The sequence below is a fragment of the Neoarius graeffei genome, chromosome 3 (assembly GCF_027579695.1).
Source record: "Neoarius graeffei isolate fNeoGra1 chromosome 3, fNeoGra1.pri, whole genome shotgun sequence".
NCBI classification, from domain to species: Eukaryota; Metazoa; Chordata; class Actinopteri; order Siluriformes; family Ariidae; genus Neoarius; species Neoarius graeffei.
Window position 1 is genome coordinate 23,300,054 of NC_083571.1, and position 19,324 is coordinate 23,319,377.

The window sequence follows — 19,324 nt, forward strand, 5'->3', positions numbered from 1 at the left end:
CAAAGTGTATTCTAACTGCATTCTGACTGCATTCTAAATATTCTTACGGCATTCCAACAGCATTCGAAACATTCTGATCTCATTCGAGGGAAAAGTCGAAATGGCAAGCCACTTCAAATCCTGCCAGAATGTCCCTCGAATGAGCCGGAATGCCGTCGGAATGAAAATTCTTCGTATGTTCCGGGATATTCAAAGTACATTCTAAGTATTCGAGCTGCATTCTCTTTGAATTCTTAGACGTTCGAAACATATTTGGCGGCTATTCCGGGAGCATTCTGACTGCATTTGAGGTGAATTCGTACAGCATTTGAGGCACCTTCCGACCAGACTTTGGGTGGTATTCAGGCAGCAATCGAACCGCACTCGTACGGCATTCGAAGTGCATTCTTAATAGCTTTCCAGCATTCTAACAGCATTTTAGGTATTCCTACTGTGTTCCAACTACATTTGAACTGCATTCGAAAGCTAATACACCCGGAATGTGCAAGAATCATTCGAGGCGGGTTCGAAGCGCATTCTAAGTATTCGAACGGCATTCTTACAAAGCTGTAAGAATGTTGGTCAGTTTGAAATTCCCACCCGAATGTGGCACGAATTTTGAAAAATTTGTCATTCTGGCTGGTTCTGCTTGATTCCTGCTAATTCCCAATAAGTGTGACAGGGCCTTTACTGTCTTTTTTTTTATAGAAGTTGATTGCTTATCTCAGGGTCTGAATAGCCTGTTAGAATCAGAATCAGCATCAGATATGTGGCTTTAGTTGTCAGTTATGGAAAGCGAATGTATGCTTATTACCTTCACCAGCTTTTTTGGAGGTATTCATGTTTTTGTCTCCGTGGTTGTTTGTTTGACTTTTCCCAAAGTAACTCAAAAAGTAGTGAACGGATTTGGATACAATTTGGTGGAAAGGTTCACAATGGGTCACGGAACAACGCATTAGATTTTGATCCAAATCCAGATATGTTTGTGGATCCAGGATCCAGATATGTATGCAGATCCAGGATTTTTTTAGCCTTTTCCCAAAGTAACTCAAAAAGTAGGAAACGGATGTTGATGAAATTTGGTGAAAAGGTGGGCCATGGGACAAGGAACAATTATTTAGAATTTGGTGCAAATCTGTACGTGTATGAACATCCAGGATCCAGATATATTTACGGATCCAGGATTTTTTTATTTATTTATTTATTTTTTACTTTTTCCAGTGTAGCTCAAAAAGTAGTGAACAGATTTGGATGAAATTTGATGGACAGCTTTAGTATTATCCTAGGATCAAGTGATTTAATTTTGATGTTGATGATATGTGGCTTGGCAAAGGTATGCACTCTAATGAGTGACCTTCTAGTTGTTTTAAAGTGGTTGTACAGTGGTGCTTGAAAGTTTGTGAACCCTTTAGAATTTTCTATATTTCTGCATAAATATGACCTAAAACATCATCAGATTTTCACACAAGTCTTAAAAGTAGATACAGAGAACCCAGTTAAACAAATGAGACAAAAAGATTATACTTGGTCATTTATTGAGGAAAATGATCCAATATTACATATCTGTGAGTGGCAAAAGTATGTGAACCTTTGCTTTCAGTATCTGGTGTGACCCCCTTGTGCAGCAATAACTGCAACTAAACGTTTCCGGTAACTGTTGATCAGTCCTGCACACCGGCTTGGAGGAATTTTAGCCCATTCCTCCGTACAGAACAGCTTCAACTCTGGGATGTTGGTGGGTTTCCTCACATGAACTGCTTGCTTCAGGTCCTTCCACGATTGCGCATTTAGATTGGATTAAGGTCAGGACTTTGACTTGGCCATTCCAAAACATTAACTTTATTCTTCTTTAATCATTCTTTGGTAGAATGACTTGTGTGCTTAGGGTCGTTGTCTTGCTGCATGACCCTCCTTCTCCTGAGATTCAGTTCATGGACAGATGTCCTGACATTTTTCCTTTAGAATTAGCTGGTATAATTCAGAATTCATTGTTCCATCAATGATGTCAAGCTGTCCTGGCCCAGATGCAGCAAAACAGGCCCAAACCGTGATACTACCACCACCATGTTTCACAGATGGGATAAGGTTCTTATGCTGGAATGCAGTGTTTCCTTTCTCCAAACATAACGCTTCTAATTTAAACCAAAAAGTTCTATTTTGGTCTCATCTGTCCACAGAACATTTTTCCAATAGCCTTCTGGCTTGTCCACGTGATCTTTAGCAAACTGCAGATGAGCAGCAATGTTCTTTTTGGAGAGCAGTGGCTTTCTCCTTGCAACCCTGCCATGCACACCATTGTTGTTCAGTGTTCTCCTGATGGTGGACTCATGAACATTAACATTAGCCAATGTGAGAGAGGCCTTCAGTTGCTTAGAAGTTACCCTGGGGTCCTTTGTTACCTCACCGACTATTACATGCCTTGCTCTTGGAGTGATCTTTGTTGGTCGACCACTCCTGGGGAGGGTAACAATGGTCTTGAATTTCCTCCATTTGTACACAATCTGACTGTGGATTGGTGGAGTCCAAACTGTTTAGAGATGGTTTTGTAACCTTTTCCAGCCTGTTGAGCATCAACAACGCTTTTTCTGAGATCCTCAGATATCTCCTTTGTTCGTGCCATGATACACTTCCACAAACACATGTTGTGAAGATCAGACTTTGATAGATCCCTGTTCTTTAAATAAAACAGGGTGCCCACTCTCACCTGATTCTCATCCCATTGATTGAAAACACCCGACTCTAATTTCACCTTCAAACTAACTGCTAATCCTAGAGGTTCACATACTTTTGCCACTCACAGATATGTAATATTGGATCATTTTCCTCAATAAATAAATGACCAAGTATAATATTTTTGTCTCATTTGTTTAACTGGGTTCTCTTTATCTACTTTTAGGACTTGTGTGAAAATCTGATGATGTTTTAGGTCATATTTATGCAGAAATATAGAAAATTCTGTGTTTAGCCAAGGTAATGCATAACGTTCAGTTTAAAAGCTGCTTTCTTTAAGCTCTATAATATACTGATGATTTAGTCCTGAAAGACATTGTTCATGATTAATGTTTAATCATAAATATTAGCATACTGTTGTGCATTTTTGGCTTGTTGTAAGATAAATCCGATTTCAAAGAACTGTTTTTTAAATGTTCATGGTGATTAAATTGAAATGTTCTATTATTGCAGAGCTATTTCCATTTCTTTAAAAAGTGTTTATCTACTTTTTATTTTGAAATCCCTCTCTAAATCATCCTAGTTTCTTTAGGTTTTGTTCTTGCATTAATTTGTGAGTGCATATGAATGGCAAAACACCTTTTCTCACCCCTCTTATTAGATGATATACGGTAACACTTGTGTGCATTGCTGGTTGACACACACACACACACACACACACACACATTGCCTCAGGGTAGGCTAGACTGTGAGCTCCAATTAGCACAGCTCTGTGGCTAAGCTTAGTAGCACCATGGAGGTGGTTAGCAGCACTACACAAACAGGCGCGCACACACACACCCAGGTTTAGTCTCACTAGTGTTAACACATTCACACATGGCATGGTTTTTGAACACACTCTCACACTAATACATCCCTCCTTGTTTTAGACATACAGTACATCGGTTTTGCGATTCCATATTAAATTGTTCACACTCGTTTTTGTACTTAAGATAATAAGTATATGCTATGTGATCTCTACGCTTCCAGTATGGATGATTTTCAGATTAATAAATATGCATTCAGAGAATGTGCGAGGCCCCTGTAGGAATCGAGAGAGCTCGTTCTTCCCATACAGCGTAGCAATGGTTGTGAGCACCATCCTCAAGGTGCTTTAAAGCCATCACCTTGAAGTGCCATTATTATGAATAGGATGTTTGGCTTTTGGATCTGGTGTAAACCCAGAAACCAGGTTCAAGATGATATGGTGATATGGTTTTGGGTCCAGTACTGATCTAATTCTCTGGAAACACCAGAAAATAAGTTATTATGACATGACAGTGGGACAGCAGTTGATTTAGCACGGGGGACAAAATCAGTGATCCACGCATTCCGATAGCTTTCCTATAGTCAGAGCAGCAAGCACTCTGTGACAACATAAAGGAAGAAAAAGAAAGAAGAAAGCACAACTTTATTCATCACACTCTCTCTGCATTTAACCCATCTGAAGCAGTGAACACACACATGCACACACACTTGAGCAATGAGCACACACACATACCCAGAACAGTGGGCAGCCATGCTAACAGCGCCCGGGGATCAGTTGGGGGTTAGGCGCCTCACTCAAGGGCAGCTCAACCCAAGGCCTTCCCATATTAACCTAACCGCATGTCTTTGGACTGTGGGGGGAACTGGAGCACCCGGAAGAAACCCACGCAGACACGGGGAGAACATGCAAAGTCCACAAAGAAAGGCCCCCGCCAGCTGCTGGGCTCAAACCCAGAACCTTCTTGCTGTGAGGCGACTGTGCTAACCACTACACCACCGTGCCGCCCAACTTACAATAAGTTACAACTTCCGTGTTTTTGCTGTGGCATTTATGGATTTTGACCCATTTCTACAGCTTTTCGATTTAGTCTAAAATTCCCCCACAAGAAAAGCCATTTAACTGAAGGGGAAAGGACAGAGGGTTTGAAAGACGCAAGTTCTTAAATCTGATTGGTCAAAAGGTGTCGATTATTGTTCTATAACAGCAGCTCGGACAGTAGCTCCAGTTCGAACCTCAGGTTTGTATTATTCAAATACGTTAAAGGGGAACTGAAGTCATTTTTAAACTTGCTTTATTTCTTAATTAATGTGTTATTCAATTATATTTTCGGTTTTAGTAACCTTTATATCATGACTCGTATTGGCAACTAATTGCAATTAAATATTATACTTATTCGTTTGGTCCACGGCAGGCGTCGCTTATCCACGCAATCTTCACGAGACTTGTGCGAGACTTCGAAACGTGAAGTGTCAGCCAGGTGTCAGTGCCGCCATTTTGAAAACTGTTTTCCAAACGAAATATTGCACAAAAACGAGTTTAAATGACTATTACTGGCTACTTTTTTCAAACTTTCCTGATTGCTCTCAAAACAAACAAAACTTCCGGCTTGATTACGTCAGCGTTCGAAAGAGCACTTTTGAACACTACCGTTCAAAAGTTTGGGGTCACTTTGAAATGTCCTTATTTTTGAAAGAAAAGCACTGTTCTTTTCAATGAAGATTGCTTTAAACTAATCAGAAATACACTCTATACATTGCTAATGTGGTAAATGACTATTCTAGCTAAATTCTACTAAATGTCTGGTTTTTGGTGCAATATCTCCATAGGTGTATAGAGGCCCATTTCCAGCAACTCTCACTCCAGTGTTCTAATGGTACAATGTGTTTGCTCATTGCCTCAGAAGGCTAATGGATGATTAGAAAACCCTTGTACAATCATGTTAGCACAGCTGAAAACAGTTGAGCTCTTTAGAGAAGCTATAAAACTGACCTTCCTTTGAGCAGATTGAGTTTCTGGAGCATCACATTTGTGGGGTCGATTAAATGCTCAAAATGGCCAGAAAAATGTCTTGACTATATTTTCTATTCATTTTACAACTTATGGTGGTAAATAAAAGTGTGACTTTTCATGGAGAACACAAAATTGTCTGGGTGACCCCAAACTTTTGAACGGTAGTGTAAGTATAATACTCAAGTAAATGTACTTTGTTACTGTCCACCTCTGTTTAAAAGCAAATTAAAAATAAGCGCTGGATAAAAACCCATCTATCTTATGGAAATAAAGATATGAATTTTGTTGTCCGATGGCCAAGTGTTTGAGATGCGCTACCTTGCACTTACGATCAGGTTCCCTGTGGTGGTGTATGGATGTCATTCGTATGTACGGTCGTTGAACGGTCTCAAAAGCCATCAAAAATCAGGTTGATGCATTACCATATTCTCTTAAATATGGAGCTTCGCTATTATTATTATTATTATTATTAGCTTCGCCCACAACAAGCTCCTAATAACGAATGCGTTTTTCAGAAATGTTAGCTTTTAGAGCTATTGTTCCATTAATTAATTAATTTATTAATTTTCCACAAAAGTTTTTTTGTTAAAGCCTAAACGCAGTGTTAATTGACAAAATAAGGCCATAATGCTATCGTTTTGTGTTATGTTCATGGCATGGATACAAATCCTAGAGCTCCATATTACCAGCGCATATGCTATTTTTGCAGGTGTCGTTGAAAATATTGCAAATTCTCATGCCGAGCCAGGCTTACAAGATAAATCACCAGCCGCCTGTCAGATGCGTGGAAGGTGAATGTGTCTTTGAATTGTAGTTACTAATATTGCCGAAATTGCACACTCGGAGGGATTTGCTTGAGGGATCAGATGAGGAGAAAAGGCAGGCGAGGAAAAGGGCTTCCTTCCTTCTATCACCTTACTTCTCTCCGTCTTTCTCTCTTCGCCTCGCTGCTTTTTATAGAAACGGCAGTTGGCATTGCACATCATTTATCATTCTCCACCTCATCTCTCTCTCTCTCTCTCTCTCCCTTCCTCTTCATGTCTCTCTCAAACTCATATTGCTCTCTCTCTTTCTCTGTCTCTCATTTTGCTTGACCTTTGAGTCTTTTTTTTCTTCAGCCTGAGCTAATTTGTTTGATGCTGAGCATGTGTGTGTGTGTGTGTGTGTGAGATTGTGTGCTGCTGCTAGTGGCTTTGATGCCATAATCAATAAGAAAAGGTAATTAGAAAGTGATCAATCGAGAGAGGCTCACCTAAGGTTTATCAGGACGTGTCGTGGATGAAGCTGGAACATTGATGGAGAATCAACAGACTCGCACGGAATAAGGAGAGCAGCTTTGAAACCAGGCTTTAGTATGCAGTCTCATTATAGTTTATAGGTTATAATGAAATTCCTCTAGAAGTGATTTGTTCATTTTATTACTAAGAGGGGATGACTATTTACACTGGCTGTGTTTACATGCCAAGATTGTCGCTAATCTGAATAAATTCATTGTGATCACAGTTTTGATCGCAAATGAACTGTATCCATCACTATGTTAGAAATAAACACCCAGCAGCAATAATACATTTTACTTTGCTTTATGGAAGACATTATGGTGCCAGCAGCAATCGGAGCACACTAAAGAACATTTTGGTGAAAAGGAAAAGTTTTTTGTTGCACTGTAAAATATAACATTTCCTGCCATTGTTTCCATAACAATGAGAAGCCTGTCGGAATTCTTTCAGAATATAACAGAGTTAACGATGGTTCGGCACGTTAGCAGGCTTTTTATTCATGTTGCTTGTGTTTGAGTTTTAAATGGTCAGTCTCTGCAGCACAGGTTCAAATGTCCTTATTGAACAGAAAGCAGAAAGTGAGAAGAAGAAGCCATCACGTCTCACATTACTTAGCTTCAAAATAGTTATTGCATGTCAATCCCAACCCTGGAACAACTTGCTATTATTTTTAATTTTTAACCCTCTGGGGTCTGAGGGTATTTTCTGGCACTCTAATGATTTTGGCATGCTCTGATTTTGTTGTCAATTTCAACAAATCTAAGCAGTATTTTCAAAGTCATATGACTTTTTTGTATTCAGCACAGGTTCAGTTGCAATAATATCTCTGTAGTATGTATGTCATGATTGTACTTTTTAAAAAATTACAGATAAATGAAGATGTTGTGAAAAGCAGTTTTAGAACTGTGTTGGAATGTGTGAAAAACACATGGCCTTACTCATTGTGTCGAACTGTTTTGGTCACTTGAGGGATTTGTTCAGTCTTAGGAATGGATCAAGCACAAAAACTTAAATCTGCTCCAATGATTTGGACAATTAATTGTCCATTAAAAATGTATGTCCTGTTGTTTTGGGATAAAGGGTTGGCAGTGGGAGGGGTGTTCAATGAGAAGTGTAAAAAATTTCCATTCCATTCAATGAGAAGAGTGAAAACCCCTCCCACTGCCAACTCTTAATCCCATCAGGTCAAGTAACAATGGGTAAGGTCATGTTTTTTTCACGCATTCCAACATGGGCCTAAAACTGCTTTTTACAACAGCTTCATTTATCTGGTATTTGACTTTCTTTTGGTATTTGACTCTATTCAATGTGTCTTGAAATTAACTCTTGTACTATTTTACTCAGTTCAGAGCCACAGCCAACTTGGTTACTCTGTTAAACAATTACTCTGTATTTTTGCTCCCACTCCAAATTTTACTCTCTAAACTCAAAATAGAGCAAAATTAACTATTTTTGAGGAAAATACTTTTAACTCTGGAAAAATTACTCAGTCATTTTTCCTGTGTATGCACTACAGTTCACGCATATCAACCGATCTGCTCATCCGAAAAAGGAGAAATATTTACACTTACTCGAGCTGATCTGCGGCTGGATCGGGTCGAAGTGTAAAAAAAGGAAAAAAGGCACTGGTGGTTGTCATCAGTGTCACAGTTCTCAAGATTGAATTGAATTGCTGTTCTCATCATCTGTAGCCACTTTATCCTGTCCTACAGGGTCGCAGGCAAGCTGGAGCCTATCCCAGCTGAATACGGGCAAAAGGCAGGGTACACCCTGGACAAGTCGCCAGGTCATCACAGGGCTGACACATACAACCATTCACACTCACGGTCAATTTAGAGTCACCAGTTAACCTAACCTGCATGTCTTTGGACTGTGGGGGAAACTGGAGCACCCCCACATGGAGAACATGCAAACTCCACACAGAAAGGCCCTCACTGGCCACAGGGCTTGAACCTGGACTTTCTTGCTGTGAGGCAACAGCGCTAACCACTACACCACCATGTCAGCCTGAATCACTGTCCTAAATCATAAAATGAATCATGAATTGAATTGCTGTCCTGAATCATCCGAAGCACATAAAATCCGCGTGCCATCTTGCAACAAGTTTTACCTCCAAATAGCCCAAACTGTCTGACAGATTTTATCCTGTTTACGGTGGGTGTTCCCACTGCGAAAGAGAAACCAATCGAAACCGAAAGAGTGAAAGTGATTATCATGCCGTTACCATGTGAATATTCTTTTACGAATGTGTAAGTGTGCGCTCAGTGCTCCGACTCCAGTGTGACTGAGTAAGGTGACAAGTTTTATGTTTCATCTAATTTAGATAATTAAAAAACTATAATGTTATCTGGCAATGGGCACATAGGAAAGTGTAAAGTATAAAGTTTCTGGGGTTGTCGTGGCTCAGGTGGATAACGCCCTATGCCATAAATCTAGGGACCCGGGTTCAATTCTGACATGAGGTCATTTCCTGATCCCTCCCTGTCTCTCTTTCCTGCTCATTTCCTGTCTCTACACTGTCCTATCCAATAAAGGTGAAAAAAGCCCAAAAAAAATCTTTATAAAGTTTCTGTCAACATGTTTATCATGCTTATATGATAAAAAACTCGCAAAGATATTTATCTAAATGCATGACCTACTCACTCTAAACCTGTCGAGTTTTGCTGGCGAAGCTCTCAACCCCAAAGGGTTAAGTGTAGCATGACTCACAGGACCAGTGTTTTGCATTCGACATCACAGAAATGCACAAACACAGAAATTCTGATTGCAAAAATAATCAGATTTAGAGGTATATACAGGTAGTCATCAACTTACGACCTATGCGACTTACGACCAATCGACTTTACGACCGTCTAGTTATGACTGGCAAGTGTTTCCCAGCTGAGCTAGCTGAGCGTACGACAGTTTCCGCCCCAGCTCCCGGCAGTGCCTCTCGCTGCGTACAGCAGTTTCCGCCCCAGCTCCAGGCACATGCGCAGTCTCTCTCGCGCTCCCTCGCGCACTCCGTCATACAGTTTCCGCCCCGGCTCCTGGTTTATGAAACGAGCAAATGCTCCTGCCAGCCCAAGCGCTGCAACAGCTGATGATGACGTAGACGACCCACAGCCAAGCACCAGTGATGCCAGCGGTCACTAAGTTTTGTATTTTGCTATGTTTTACATTTGTATTTTGGTATGTTTCAAACTAAAATGTTTTCTAATTTTCACACCTGTATTTCATATTTTTTGTTTTGCACGTATTAAACGAATTGTACTGCACGCAGTGTAGTATGCAGTGTTTGACTTAAACCAAATAATGAGCCAAGGTAATGAAATAAGGAAATGCTGATAAAATAAGACTTTAAGATGATTACAATATCATTACACATCACAATATACTTATGTTCATTTAACATAGGCCGACTTACGACCAGATCGGTTTTCGACCGGTCAGTCGAAACCAAACGCAGTCGTAAGTCGATGCATACCTGTACTGTATTTTCTTTTATTTATTCATTCATCATCTTCAGTCAGAACTTTATCCTGGTCAGGATCATAGGTGATCCTGGGAATGCTGGTGCAGGGTAGGAATAGACCCGGGATGGGCCACTATGCGGACGCATATTCACACCTGGCGGTAGTGTTGTAGTCAAGACCACCTAAACTGAGACTGAGTCATGATCAAGACCAAAGTGTCTCGAGACCAAGGCCAAGACTTTAAAGTGTAGCCTATGTAATGCCTTATTGTAATACTTAAAATTAATATATATGATTAGTAACGACCAAAATGAATTAATAAAGCAGGGGGAAAATAATATTAGTTATTTTATTAGCAAGCACAAAACTATCGATAAATCATGGCTTCCGGATCCTGGAAAAAGGCAGCTTTGCCCCAGGGCTAATCTTGTGTGACGTCACATGTGGAACCCCGGTTATCTGGGTCATTTCGGTTCCTCTGACTCCATGCTTGTTTACTCGCTGAAATTGGATATTGTTGTTGGAATCTTACAAAAATAACGATGTGAAAGCGCTGCGTTGTGTTTGGATGTTCAAATCCATATACAACAGGACATTCAGTTCACGAATTTCCGAGAAATGACATGAAAGCGACAGTGGGTAAAGTTTGTGCAAACGATACTTAGACCCCTTGTCAAGAAGAGGAGAGCTGTGGACAAGTTAATGACAGCCTGTGTAAATATGCATCTTTTTTTTAATTGTTATCAGTTAAAAACCGGGTGGCACGGTGGTGTAGTGGTTAGCGCTGTCGCCTCACAGCAAGAAGGTCCGGGTTCGAGCCCCGTGGCCGGCGAGGGCCTTTCTGTGTGGAGTTTGCATGTTCTCCCCGTGTCTGCGTGGGTTTCCTCTGGGTGCTCCGGTTTCCCCCACAGTCCAAAGACATGCAGGTTAGGTTAACTGGTGACTCTAAACTGACCGTAAGTGTGAATGGTTGTCTGTGTCTATGTGTCAGCCCTGTGATGACCTGGCGACTTGTCCAGGGTGTACCCCACCTTTCGCCCGTAGTCAGCTGGGATGGGCTCCAGCTTGCCTGCGACCCTGTAGAACAGGATAAAGCGGCTAGAGATGATATGAGTTAAAAACCACCAGCTAAAGACCTAGATTGATTAGAATATATTTACATTGGTGTTAGAGTCAAGGCACGAAATGATGGACACTAATATTTGCGTATTTCTATCTATTATAAAATAATAATTATGATATTTATTAGTACATGCAGCGGTACATGTACTTGTACATGATTTATACAAATCTAATTACATTTTCTAGCTGTTGCACCATGCCACTGAATCTACCCAAATCAAGACAGAATCACGACCAGAGAATTATTGGAGCAAAAAAGAAACCCATTTATTTAATAAATGACATTTGATCTGACATTTGGACAGTTCGTCGATTCCCCTATTATCGCCCACTTCGTATTTTCTTTCAATAATTACGCTGTCTCAGTCCTGCACACTTTGGTGCGCACACCAGAAGGACTCAGGCGCGCTCCGGACTGCGTGTGCGTCAAGCGGACACTCGCACGCGTGCTGTTAATTATGCACACCTGCGCGTGATTTAAGATGCATCAGTGTATCTATAAAAGGACTGTGTCAACATACACTTGGTGTGAAGTATTGCATGACGTTTGTACACTTTGCCAAGCCTTTTTCCTCCATGTTGATCTCCTGGGTTTCCGATCCCTGTTCCTAGTTTCCATTTTTGGTCTGTGCCTGTGATACTCTGTGCCTCGCCCGACCCATTGCTTGTTTCTTGTTTATGATCTTGCCTGCCATTTTGGATTGTTTGCCTGTTTATCACTTTTTATTAATAAAACGTACTTCTGCACTTACAGTGGGGCAAAAAAGTATTTAGTCAGTCACCAATTGTGCAAATTCTCCCACTTAAAAAGATGAGCGAGGCCTGTAATCTTCATCATAGGTATACCTCAACTATGAGAGACAAAATGAGAAAAAAAATCCAGAAAATCACATTGTCTGATTTTTAAAGAATTTATTTGCAAATTATGGTGGAAAATAAGTATTTGGTCAATAACAAAAGTTCATCTCAATACTTTGTTATATACCCTTTGTTGGCAATGACAGAGGTCAAACGTTTTCTGTAAGTCTTCACAAGGTTTTCACACACTGTTGCTGGTATTTTGGCCCATTCCTCCATGCAGATCTCCTCTAGAGCAGAGATGTTTTGGGGCTGTCGCTGGGCAACACGGACTTTCAACTCCCTCCAAAGATTTTCTATGGGGTTGAGATCTGGAGACTGGCTAGGCCACTCCAGGACCTTGAAATGCTTCTTACGAAGCCACTCCTTCATTGCCCGGGCGGTGTGTTTGGGATCATTGTCATGCTGAAAGACCCAGCCACGTTTCATATTCAATGCCCTTGCTGATGGAAGGAGGTTTTCACTCAAAATCTCATGATACATGGCCCCATTCATTCTTTCCTTTACACAGATCAGTCGTCCTGGTCCCTTTGCAGAAAAACAGCCCCAAAGCATGATGTTTCCACCCCCATGCTTCACAGTAGGTATGGTGTTCTTTGGATGCAACTCAGCATTCTTTCTCCTCCAAACACGACAAGTTGAGTTTTTACCAAAAAGTTCTATTTTGGTTTCATCTGACCATATGACATTCTCCCAATCCTCTTCTGGATCATCCAAATGCTCTCTAGCAAACTTCAGACGGGCCTGGACATGTACTGGCTTAAGCAGGGGGACACGTCTGGCACTGCAGGATTTGAGTCCCTGGCGGTGTAGTGTGTTACTGATGGTAGCCTTTGTTACTTTGGTCCCAGCTCTCTGCAGGTCATTCACTAGGTCCCCCTGTGTGGTTCTGGGATTTTTGCTCACCGTTCTTGTGATCATTTTGACCCCAAGGGGTGAGATCTTGCGTGGAGCCCCAGTTCGAGGGAGATTATCAGTGGTCTTGTATGTCTTCCATTTTCTATTAATTGCTCCCACAGTTGATTTCTTCACACCAAGCTGCTTACCTATTGAATACCTATTCAGTCTTCCCAGCCTGGTGCAGGTCTACAATTTTGTTTCTGGTGTCCTTTGACAGCTCTTTGGTCTTGGCCATAGTGGAGTTGGGAGTGTGACTGTTTGAGGTTGTGGACAGGTGTCTTTTATACTGATAACGAGTTCAGACAGGTGCCATTAATATAGGTAACGAGTGGAGGACAGAGGAGCCTCTTAAAGAAGAAGTTACAGGTCTGTGAGAGCCAGAAATCTTGCTTGTTTGTAGGTGACCAAATACTTATTTTACCGAGGAATTTACCAATTAATTCATGAAAAATCCTACAATGTGATTTCCTGGATTCTTTCCCCCATTCTGTCTCTCATAGTTGAAGTGTACCTATGATGAAAATTACAGGCCTCTCTCATCTTTTTAAGTGGGAGAACTTGCACAATTGGTGGCTGACTAAATACTTTTTTGCCCCATTGTACATCCATCTCCTATCTTTCCCCGACACACTGAATAAGTGTACGCTTTAAAGATTATATTTCTGCATCTATTGAGATGCATGTAAATATTTTCCCTATCTTTTGTAGTGGCCAGCTTAGGATAAAAATAGGTACCCTATGGGTACATGTGGCTAGTGCTTATAAATAAAATTGTTTTCTGATACCATGTACATACAGTAAATAAAGTCGCGAGCCGGAGTGTGCGCGAGTGAGCGAGCACGCTGATTTAACTGAGAGAAAAAAGTTGATTGGCGCAAGGTAGTCAGTCAACATTTCAAAATAAAAGTCCTTCAACACATTCTTACATTCTTACATTCATTCTCACAACATGATGATAACGTGAGATCAACTGTTCATATCGCGAGATCATGATTCACCTTTCTGGTGATTGTAATACTAATGTGCATGTGCAGTGCGCAATTGTTACACTCATTCTTTCAACACGATGACATATTGGCTACTGCCTCTATATGAGGCAGTAGCCACAAAAATCCACAAACCAGTCTGTGTTTCCAGTTCTCTCTGGCTGGTGGTGTGCTATCGGCAGTGAGTGAGACTGTTGTGAACTGGCAGTTTCTTGTCTTGGGGGCTCGAAAAAATAACCATTTACTCTGGAATACCCTTGATACTCTTCTGCCCCAGCAGCACGGTGGTGTACTGGTTAGCACTGTCGCCTCACAGTAAGAAGGTCCTGGGTTAAAGCCCAGCAACTGACGAGGGCCTTTCTGTGTGGAGTTTGCATGTTCTCCCCGTGTCTGTGTGGGTTTCCTCCGGGTGCTCCGATTTCCCTCAGTCCAAAGACATGCAGGTTAGGTTAACTGGTGGCTCTCAATTGACCGTAGGTGTGAATGTAAGTGTGAATGGTTGTTTGTCTCTATGTGTCAGCCCTGCGATGACCTGGCGACTTGTCCAGGGTGTACCCTGCCTTTCGCCCGTAGTCAGCTGAGATAGGCTCCAGCTTGCCTGCAACCCTGTACAGGATAAGCGGCTACAGATAATGAATGGATGGATGGATCTTCTGCCGCTTCATCTGACATATAAGAATCCCAATCACTATCAGAATTCTCTCCAAAATGTGATTCCATATCAAGACCGGTCTAACCACTGCTGCGCACATGAACAAAATTGATACCTGGATCTTTATTACACCTGTGACGTCACGCACGCCTTCGGGATCCTCCAGTTCAGTCTCGGCAGATTCCATGAAAATCAGCTGATTTTATTGATTTTCCATTAATTTATGGCCTTTTGGATCAGCTATGGTTTGAAACACATGGTCAATCAACATCATGATTGTTGCTTTGTATAAGGAAAAGAGTGTGGTTTAGGGACATTACATTCACTTTAAGGGACTGAGATCAATTTAAGACTAAGACCAAGGCAGGGTGAGACTGAGTCCTTTTACAAGGACCAGACTAGTGTGTTTGAAGGGTGGCGGGGGAGGGGTGACAGCTGTTAACAGGAAGAAAAATTTTGAATTCGCAATGAGTTACATTATTGGTCACATTTGAAGCAGGAAATTTTACATCCAATCACAGTAACGATGCTAACAAATAAATTGGATGATACGCAGGAAACTTAGTGAAATCCTTGCAGTTGTGGTCTTGACCAGTCTTGAAACAAAATCCCGGGTCCTTTATGTCTGAGGTACAGTCAAGACAAGACCGAGTAAAAATGCGGTCAAATCTGAGATGAGACCGTGACCTTCAAAAAAGTGGTTTAGAGACCGGTCTCAAGTACTACAACACTAGCTAGCGGCAATTTTGAGTCACCAATTAAATTACAAATTCGCTTTTGGGAGGTGGGAGAAGCATGAAGAACCCAGAGGGAACCCATGTGGATGCTGGGAAATCATGTGGATCAAGCGAAACTCAGCAGACAGTAATCTCAGCTCAGGGTTGAACCATGGAGCCTGGAGCTGTTTGGCAGCAGCAGTACCCGCTAAGCCTGGTGATTCTTTTATTTACTTTCATCCACCTAGTTTTAATTGAATGATTTAAGCTTTAATCAGTTTGCTTGTTCCATTTTTGCAGTTCAAAGACATGCAGTTTAGGTAAAATACCCAGTCACTGGGGTTGCACAAGCCAGTGAATACTTAGTGTCAGTCCTAAGCCTGGAAAGATTGGGGAGGATTGCGTCAGGAAGGGTATCTTGTGTAAAAAACCCATGCTGACTCAAAGGGGTTGAAAATCAATGAGGGCCTTGCCTAGTATCCCTCCCCCGTCACAAACCATGTGAACTATGTGACATATCAAATAAATTTTTGCATGAAAGTTTTTCATTTTGATTCTGATTTTAGTTGCACACCTCAAGTGTGAATGAGTAAGACAAAGAAAGTTCATTGATAGCAGCAGTGTTGGGAGTAACGCGTTACAAAAGTAACGAATTACTGTAATGCATTGCTTTTTGCAGTAATGCGGTAACGTAAGGCATTACAGAAAAAATTTGGTAATATTTTACTCGGTACAAATGTCAGTAACGCACGTTACAATGCATTTTTAACCTGGAATGAAGTGGTGGGCTTTTTTTTCCTTCATACAAATTCGCCAAAATCACGCGAGATCAGCAGAGGTGAAACGTCTGCGCAAAATGTTTCACTTCCTTTTCCTTTAGGCTAGCCAGACAGGAGAGAGAGATGAGTGAACCTGCAGCTGATCTAATCTCGGATAGCACATTCTCCAGATGGGCATACGCCCATTACTTTAAGTTTGTGAAAAATAAGGATGTGAAGAACATCGTAGTCAAATGCACTTTGTGTGCTAAACCTAAAGAACTGTCCACTTCCTGAAATAGCACCAGTAATTTAACTAAGCATTTACAGAGGTGCCATAGTAACATGAAGTTAGCAAGGAAGCAAGCGGAGGATGAGACTGGCGATAAAATCACAAAGCAGCCAAAACTAACGTTCTGTCGCTCGGAGATGCTCCTTCAGCCTCAAGAGGTTAGGAGACTTGTGGCGGAGTATGTTGTTGAAGATATACTGACAGTTTGTTTACATTTTTGTCCTGTATAACTGAGTTTTTTTTCTGGTCGGAAGTCAGACTAAAGTGATTGAGCTGCCTTTTCTTCGAGGGCTAATATGCCTAAGCACTTCAATATCATTAAAAGCACTTTGATTTTGTTATTTCTAATTCTGTTTTTCGAAATGTGACTGGGTAGCCTCATATAGCTAATAGTCATTGTCTAGCCGTGATTTAAAAGGCTTGTGGTTTTTTTCAGGCCAGTTTTATTGTAGGCTACGATTTGCCATAATATGTTCATTTTTGTTAAATTTCTGAAATGGAGTCATATCCCTTAGGGCTAATCTTTTTTTTTTTTTATGAAGCATAAACTATGCTGGGGCGGCACGGTGGTGTAGTGGTTAGCGCTGTCGCCTCACAGCAAGAAGGTCCTGGGTTCGAACCCCGGGTCCGGCGAGGGCCCTTCTGTGTGGAGTTTGCATGTTCTCCCCGTGTCCGCGTGGGTTTCCTCCGGGTGCTCCGGTTTCCCCCACAGTCCAAAGACATGCAGGTTAAGTTAACTGGTGACTCTAAATTGACCGTAGGTGTGAATGTGAGTGTGAATGGTTGTCTGTGTCTATGTGTCAGCCCTGTGATGACCTGGCGACTTGTCCAGGGTGTACCCCGCCTTTCGCCCGTAGTCAGCTGGGATAGGCTCCAGCTTGCCTGCGACCCTGTAGAAGGATAAAGCGGCTAGAGATAATGAGATGAGATGAGATAAACTATGCTTAATGCTGTAAACTCGAAAACAATAAAGGCATAGAAATGCTAATTTTGTATCCTGTCATACAACCCCGATTCCAAAAAAGTTGGGACAAAGTACAAATTGTAAATAAAAACGGAATGCAATAATTTACAAATCTCAAAAACTGATATTGTATTCACAATAGAACATAGACAACATATCAAATGCCGAAAGTGAGACATTTTGAAACTTCATGCCAAATATTGGCTCATTTGAAATTTCATGACAGCAACACATCTCAAAAAAGTTGGGACAGGGGCAATAAGAGGCTGGAAAAGTTAAAGGTACAAAAAAAGGAACAGCTGGAGGACCAAATTGCAACTCATTAGGTCAAATGGCAATAGGTCATTAACATGACTGGGTATAAAAAGAGCATCTTGGAGTGGCAGTGGCTCTCAGAAGTAAAGATGGGAAGAGGATCACCAATCCCCCTAATTCTGCGCCAACAAATAGTGGAGCAATATCAGAAAGGAGTTCGACAGTGTAAAATTGCAAAGAGGTTGAACATATCATCATCTACAGTGCATAATATCATCAAAAGATTCAGAGAATCTGGAAGAATCTCTGTGCGTAAGGGTCAAGGCCGGAAAACCATACTGGGTGCCCATGATCTTCGGGCCCTTAGACGGCACTGCATCACATACAGGCATGCTTCTGTATTGGAAATCACAAAATGGGCTCAGGAATATTTCCAGAGAACATTATCTGTGAACACAATTCACCGTGCCATCCGCCGTTGCCAGCTAAAACTCTATAGTTCAAAGAAGAAGCCGTATCTAAACATGATCCAGAAATGCAGACGTCTTCTCTGGGCTAAGGCTCATTTAAAATGGACTGTGGCAAAGTGGAAAACTGTTCTGTGGTCAGACGAATCAAAATTTGAAGTTCTTTATGGAAATCAGGGACGCCGTGTCATTCGGACTAAAGAGGAGAAGGACGACCCAAGTTGTTATCAGCGCTCAGTTCAGAAGTCTGCATCTCTGATGGTATGGGGTTGCATTAGTGCGTGTGGCATGGGCAGCTTACACATCTGGAAAGACACCATCGATGCTGAAAGGTATATCCAGGTTCTAGAGCAACATATGCTCCCATCCAGACAACGTCTCTTTCAGGGAAGACCTTGCATTTTCCAACATGACAATGCCAAACCACATACTGCATCAATTACAGCATCATGGCTGCGTAGAAGAAGGGTCCGGGTACTGAACTGGCCAGCCTGCAGTCCAGATCTTTCACCCATAGAAAACATTTGGCGCATCATAAAACGGAAGATACGACAAAAAAAGACCTAAGACAGTTGAGCAACTAGAATCCTACATTAGACAAGAATAAGTTAACATTCCTATCCCTAAACTTGAGCAACTTGTCTCCTCAGTCCCCAGATGTTTACAGACTGTTGTAAAGAGAAAAGGGGATGTCTCACAGTGGTAAACATGGCCTTGTCCCAACTTTTTTGAGATGTGTTGTCGTCATGAAATTTAAAATCACCTAATTTTTCTCTTTAAATGATACATTTTCTCAGTTTAAACATTTGATATGTCATCTATGTTCTATTCTGAATAAAATATGGAATTTTGAAACTTCCACATCATTGCATTCCGTTTTTATTTACAATTTGTACTTTGTCCCAACTTTTTTGGAATCGGGGTTGTATCTTTAGACATTACAATACAATACAGTTCAATTAATGTTAATATGAATAGGCCTAAAGTTACAGTATTTCTATCACAATTTGCCAGACTTTCACCTTTTGTCTGTTCTTGCGATGATTGTTCCTTGTACTGTGCCATGAGCCATCACTGTGGCTATTATATTCTACTGTTTTTAACCGTAAGCCTAGCTCAGTCAGCTACCACATCACCTTCCACTGGATGTGTGAT

At 41.3% G+C, this 19,324-nt stretch overlaps 1 protein-coding gene across 4 annotated transcripts in view; it reads left to right on the top strand.

Annotated features, from left to right (window-relative positions):
* adgrl3.1 (adhesion G protein-coupled receptor L3.1) overlaps positions 1–19,324 on the top strand; it is a 433,939-nt gene that overhangs the window by 141,406 nt on the left and 273,209 nt on the right. The window lies entirely within an intron of this gene.